Source organism: Dama dama, chromosome 2 (assembly GCF_033118175.1).
Source record: "Dama dama isolate Ldn47 chromosome 2, ASM3311817v1, whole genome shotgun sequence".
Lineage (NCBI taxonomy): Eukaryota > Metazoa > Chordata > Mammalia > Artiodactyla > Cervidae > Dama > Dama dama.
This window is the reverse complement of record NC_083682.1, coordinates 10,483,879-10,491,265: the sequence shown is the minus strand read 5'-3', so window position 1 is coordinate 10,491,265 and position 7,387 is coordinate 10,483,879. Positions and strand designations below refer to the sequence as shown.

General features: G+C 37.7%; 1 non-coding gene across 1 annotated transcript; it reads left to right on the top strand.

Annotated features, from left to right (window-relative positions):
• The first annotated feature begins 861 nt into the window (after positions 1-861).
• Positions 862-968, top strand: LOC133041121 (U6 spliceosomal RNA). Its single transcript, XR_009689163.1, has one exon. It is a non-coding gene; the product is annotated as a U6 spliceosomal RNA (small nuclear RNA).
• Positions 969-7,387: the final 6,419 nt, after the last annotated feature.

Below are 7,387 nucleotides of genomic sequence, written 5' to 3'. Positions count from 1 at the left end.
AGTCCATCCTAAAGGAAATCAACCCTAAATATTCATTGGAAGGACTGATGCTGACGTTGAACCTCCAATATTTTGGCCACCTGATGCAAAGAGCCAACTCATTGGAAAAGCCCCTAACGCTGGGAAAGACTGAAGGTAAAAGGAGAAGGCAGCAGCAGAGGATGAAATGGTTAGATAGCCTCACTGACTCAATGACATGAATTGGAGCCAATTCCAAGAAACAGTGAAGGACAGAGGAGTCTGGTGTGCTTCAGTCCACGGAGTCACTAAGAGTCGGCCATGACTCAACGACTGAATAACAGCAGCATGTACCATGATGATTTGAAATTTCTGTATATTGGAAAATGATCACCACAAGAAGTCTAATTAACAGCTGAATCATTTTAGATGGCAAAACTCTAACTGTTCACATCATTACATTTAATTACCCTCAGGCTGCATAGTGAAACCTGATGCTTTGACTTGCTTGTATTTGTATTGGTTTCCTTGGAGGCTCAGTTGGTAAAGAGTCCGCCCACAATGCGGGAGACCTGGATTCAATCTCTGGGTCAGGAAGATCCCCTGGAGAAGAAAATGGCAACCCACTCCAGTATTCTTGTCTGGAGCATTCCATGGCCGAGGCTGGTGTGCTGCAGTCCATGGGGTCACAAAAAGTCGGACACGACTGAACAACTGAACTGAACTGGTGGAACCAGATGCCATGATCTTAGTTTTTGAATGTTGAGTTTTAAGCCAAATTTTTCACTCTCCTCTTTCATTTTCATCAAGAGGCTCTTTAGTTCTTCTTCACTTTCTGTCATCACTGTGGTGTCATCTGTGTATCTGAGGTTATTGATATTTCTCCCGGCAACCTTAATTCCAGCGCTCGCTTCGGCAGCACATATACTAAAAGTGGAACAATACCCAGAAGATTAGCATGGCCCCTGTGCAAGGATGACACGCAAATTCGTGAAGCGTTCCATATTTTTACGATAACCCTATATGCAAGACAGAAAAAGAGACACAGATGTATAGAACAGAATTTTGGACCCTGTGGGAGAAGGCGAGGGTGGGATGATCTGAGAGAATAGCACTGAAACATGTATATTATCAATTGTGAAACAGATCGCCAGTCCGGGTTGGATGCATGAGACAAGTGCTCAGGGCTGATGCACTAGGATGACCCAGAGGGACAGGATGGGGAGGGAGGTGGGAGGGGGGTTCAGGATGGGGAACACAGGTAAATCCATGGCTGATTCATGTCAATGTATGGCAAAAACCACTACAATATTGTAAAGTAATTAACCTCCAACTAATATAAATAAATGAAAAGAAAAGAAACAGGGTATTCCTTGGAAGGACTGAGGCTGAAGCTGAAACTCCATACTTTAGCCACCTGATGAGAAGAACTAACTCATTAGAAAAGATTCTGACGTTGGGCAAGATTGAAAGCAGGAGAAGGGGATGACAGAGGATGAGATGGTTGGATGGCATCACCAACTCAATGGACATGAGTTTGAGCATGCTCTGGAAGTTGGTGATGGACAGGGAGACCTGGCGTGTCACAGTCCATGGGATCGCAAAGAGTCTGAAACGACCAAGCGACTGAACTACCGAACTGAACTGAACTGCTTGAAACAAAGTAAACTGAACGCTCTCCAGGCACTCCCTGGCAGTGTGGTACCTCCCTGGCAGCTCTGAGCGGGCATGCAATGCCACGCTCAGCCCCTCCTGAAAGGTCTGTGGCCTCCCTTCTGCCACCACTGTATAGTGGCCCTTGCTGGCCCATGTTTTCTTTTGATGCATTATTCACATTTTTAAAAGATTTATTTATGTCATTTATTTGCATTTGCCTGCACTGGGTCTTTGTTGTGGCTCACAGGCTCCTCACTGTGGCGGCTTCTGTGGCAGAGCATGGGCTTCGTGGCTCCGGAGCATGTGGCATCCTCCCGGAGCAGGGAGCAAACTTGCGTCCCCTTCATTGGCAGGCGGATTCTTAACTCTTGGACCACCAGGGAAGTCCCCAATAAATTCTTAATTATTTAAAAGATAATTTAAAATAAAGAACTAAATTTTAAAAAATCTTAATTCCAGCTTGTGCTTCATCCAGCCCAGGATTTCTCATGATGTACTCTGCATATAAGTTAAATAAACAGGGTGACAATATGCAGCCTTGATGTACTCCTTTCCCAATTTGGAACCTGTTGTTTCATGTCTAATTCTAATTGTTGCTTCTTGACCTGCATATAGATTTCTCAGGAGGCAGGTCAGGTGATCTGGTATTCCAGTCTGTTGAAGAATTTTCCACAGTTTGCTGTGATCCACACAATCAAAGGCTCTGACATAGTCAATAAAGCAGAAGTAGATGTTTTTCTGGAACTCTCTTGCTTTTTCAATGATCCATTGGACATTGGCAATTTGATCTCTGGTTCCTCTGCCTTTTCTAAATCCAGCTTGAACAACTGGAAGTTCATGGTTCACATACTGTTGAAGCCTGGCTTGGAGAATTTTAAATATTACTTTGCTAGTGTGTGAGATGAGTGCAATTGTGTGGTAGTTTGAACACTCTTTGGCATTGCCTTTCTTTGGGATTGGAATGAAAACTGACCTTTTCCAGTCCTGTGGCCACTGCTGAGTTTTCCAGATTTGCTGGCATATTGAGTGCAGCACTTTCACAGCATCATCTTTTAGGATTTGAAATAGCTCAGCTGGAATTCCAATACCTCCACTAGCTTTGTTTGTAGTGATGAGCAATTATAAAACTGAGCAGAAGACATGAACCAACTGTTTTTGGCCATTTTACAATCAGTAGTGTGATCCCCAAGTAAAAAGAGGTGTACAAAATGCCACTGTCTCCTCAGCTTTCTGCCTGATGCCACTTTCTGGTGCTGCAGTGAGGCAAAGTTCAAGCAGAACATAGCAGAGATGAACATTTGAAGCTGTTGATGGAGCTAAGACTTGTAGGTCAGAGTGTTCGACAGAAGGGTGTACAGAAAAGGTGTACCAAAAAAAGGATGTACAAAACAAGTTGTATATGGGTCTTTCTAAGTCTTTTGTTGTTATTATTCAGTTGCCCAGTCATGTCTGACTCTTTGAGACCCATGGACAGCAGCACGCTAGGCCTCCCTGTCCCTCACCGTCTTCCGAAGTTTGCCGAAGTTCATGTCCATTGCATTGGTGATGCCATCCAGCCGAACACTAAAGACTTAAGAATATTCAGGGTGAGACCTCACAGGCCTGGCCATACTGGTTTTCACAGCATTGGGAAATGTAGGAGTTTCTATTAGGTAGAATCAAGGGACCTCATTAAATTGTCAAGCATTCAATTGAGAACCAGAAAGGTCATGCATTAGGAGTATGGCTACTCTAATCCTATTATGCTAGACCTTTCCCATAAAGTTTAAAAATATGCCACACACACACAAAAAAAGAAAAGCTACCAGTCAGTAAATTAACTTGGTCAGAACAAGATATAATATCCTTTAAAGGAAAGCAATAAAATCCTAACACTCAAAAAAATTTAGCATTCACATTGTTTAACATAAAATGTAGAATAGCTAGACATGAAAAAAACTCATAACCAGAGTAAGGAAAAAAAGACAATAGAAATTGACCCATAGGTGACAAATGTTAAAAGAGCAGACAGGTAATTTTAAATAGCTATTCTTAATACACTTAAGAATTTAAAGGAAAAGATTAACATACTGGGTAAGAGATGGAAAAGTTCACTAAAAGAAACAGTAAAAAAAAAAAGAAATGGAAATTCTGTTTTTTTTAATTGAAGTACAGTTGATTTACAAGGTTGTGTTCATTTTGCTACACAGCACAGCGATTCAGTTATGTATATATACATATATATATTCTTTTTAAGCTTTTGTTTGTCTTTTTGTTTCTTTTTTTCATATTCTTTTTTATCATGGTTTGTCACAGGATATTGAATATAGTTCTCTGTGCTATAGAGTAGGACATTGTTGTTTATCCATTCTGTATATAAGAGTCTGCGTCTGCTAACCCCAACTTGCCATTACACTCCTTCCTCACCAACCTCTTCCCCTTGGCAACCACGAGTCTATTCTCTACATCTGTGAGTCTGTTTCTATTTCATAGGTAGGTTCATTTGTGTCATATTTTAGATTTCACATAAAAGTGATATCATATGCAATTTATATTTCTTTCTGACTTACTTCACTTAGTATAATCTCAAGTTGCATCCATGTTGATACAAATGGCATTATTTTGTTCTTTTTTATGGCTGAGTAGTATTCCATTGTACATATGTACAATATCTTCTTGATCCATTCATCTGTCTATGGACAGAAATGGAAATTCTAGAAGTAAAACTGTAGCATCTGGAATATAAATTCACTGGGTGGAACTAACAGCACACTGGAAACTATAGACGGAAAGATCAGTGAAATTGAAGATAGGGACTTAGGAATGATCTAGAGTGATGCTTACAGAGGGGGGTGGGTGGAGGATAGATAAAGGAAAAAGAGCAATGAAGGCTTCCCTGGTGGTCCAGTGGTTAAGAATCTGACTAGCAATGCAAGGGACACTGGTTCAATCCCAAGTCTGGGAAGATCTCACATGCCACAGAGAAACTAAACCCATGAGCCACAGTACTGAACCTGTGAGCCTAAAACCTGTGCTCTGCAACAAGAGATGCCACCGCATGAATCTGCACACCACAACAAAGAGTAGGCCCCGCTTGCCACAACTAGAGAAAGCTCGAGTGCAGCAATGAAGAACCACCACAGCTAAAAAATAACATTAAATAAATATTTTTTTTTAAAGGAGCAATGGGTTGGTGGGGAAAGAGTATAAGGGGAAGTTGGGGTTAGCAGATGCAGACTATTAAATGTAGAATGGATAAACAACAATATCCTACTGTATAGCACAGAGAACTATATTCAATATCTTGTGATAAACCATGATAAAAAAGAATATGAAAAAGAAACAAAAATAATATACTAGATAATATAAAATGATGTAACATACATATAACTGCAACCCTAGAATAAGAGGAAAGACTAGGGTTAAAAAAAATTAGTGACCAAAATGCTTCCAAATTTGAAAATATCAATTCATAGATCCTAGAATCTTAATGAATCTCAAACAGGAAAGAAATGCAAAGAAAATCATACCCAGGAATAGCAGTTAAATTTCTGAAAGTGAAAAAGAGTAAATATTGAAAGTGCCTATTGGAGAAATATACACTACAGTTAATGAACAGCAATAAAAATGACCACTGATTTCCACCAGAAATAATGCTATCAGAAGACAATGAAAAAATATTGTTATTGTGGGAACCTATAGCCAATGAAAATATTCTTGAAAAACAAAGGCCTGTGATGGTGGGGATGGGGTTGAGGGTGGTTCAAATGGTATACGGGAACTCTTTGTACTTTTCACTCAATTTTGGGTTGTGACCCTAAAACTGCTCTATTAAATTAAATGTTAAAGCAAGTTCTTCAGGTGAAGGAAAATGATGTAAGGTAGAAAGTGAGATTTATACAAAGGAATGAAAAGCACCAGAAATGGTTCATTTGTAGATAGATAAACCATACTTTTTCTCATTTATTAACTTTCTTCGAAAATAATTAACTATTTAAGACTTCCCTGGTGGTCCAGTGGTTAAGAATCTGCCTGCCAATACTTGGGGACACAGGTTCGATCCCTGGTCCAGGAAGACTCCACAGCTAAGCCTGTGTGGCACAACTACTGAGCCCAAGCTCCAAAACAAGAGACGCCACCACAGTGAGAAGCCTGTGCACCACAGCTAGAGAGTAGCCCCTGCTTGCTGCAACTGGAGAAAGTCTGCATGAAGCAATGAAGACCCAGTGCAGCCAAAAACAAATAAAGAATAAATACAATTTTAAAGTAACTATTTAAGGAAGAAATAATAACACTACATTGTGAGGTTTATAACATAATGTAAGGTCCTTTGGTTATACATGAAGTGGTATATTAACTAATCGTAGACCATGATGAGTTATGGATATATATTGTATGCCCTAGAGTAACTATTAAACCAAAGAGGTATGTCTAAAAAGCTAATGCAGGAGATCAAATGAAAACAAAAGAAAGAGTTTAAAAAATACAAGAGTGGAGGGATAAAGGAACCAAATATAGATAAGACAGAGAGAAAACAAATAGCAAAATGATAGACTTAACCCAACCATATTAGTAATGATACTAAACATAAACAGACCATATATTCCAGATTATCAAACTGAATATAAAAGCAAGACTCAGTTATATACAACTGCACTTTAAGTATACTAACACAAATAAGTATAAGAATCGAAAATGTATACAATGCACAGGTTGATCATAAGAAATTTGAGGTGGCTAAATTAATTAATATCAGATAAAATAGACTTTGAGATAGATTATTATCATAGGGAATTTCACAGTAAGTTATTAATTCATTAAGAATACATAAGAATCCAAATTTTGTATAGATCTAATAAAAGAATTTTGAAATATGTAAAGCTAAAATTGACAGAACTAAGAAAGACAAGTAGACAAATCCATAATCATAGTTGGAGTTTTTAACACCTTCTTTTAGGAATTTATAAAACAGACCAAAAAAATCAGTAAAGATAGAGAATGAACAATACCATCAACCAGCTTGACTTATTGAAATGTATCAAATAGTGCATTCAACTACTGTATTTTCAAGAATACATTGAACATTCAAGATAAACTATATGTTAAGCCATAAAAATAAATATATAACACTACATATAAAATAAAATTATACAGAGTATATTCTCTGACAACTCTGTTAAATTAGGAGTTGATTACAATGGCATGTCCAGAAAACCAGCAAATATTTGGAAATTATCATATTATCAGATAATCCATAGAGTCAAAGAGATGGCAAGGAATCAGAAATATTCTTAAATGAATGGTGATGAAAACACATTAAAATTTGTGCGATACAGTTAGCAGTGCTTAAAGGGAAACTTATAGCTTTAAATGTTTGTTTTAGAAAAGTTATGATATTAATGAATTATAGAATGAAAGTAAATACAATAAAAAAATTAGTAGTTTGAAAAAATTAAAGAAATCTATAAATCTCTAGCAAGAATAATAGAGAAAAAAGAAAACATCTTACACCATTTATAAAAATAAACTCAAGATGGCTTTAAGACTTAAATATAAGACATGACATGATAACACACCAGGAAGAGAACATAGGCCAAACATTATTTGTCATAAATCATACCAATGTTTTCTTAGGTCATTCTCCCAAGGCAATAGAAATAAAGTAAACAAATGGGACCTAATCAAATTTACAAACTTTTGTACAGAAAAGTAAGCCAGCAACAAAATGAAAAGAAGATCTATAGAATGGGAGAAAATATTTTCAAATGATGTGACAGACAAGGGCTTAATTTCC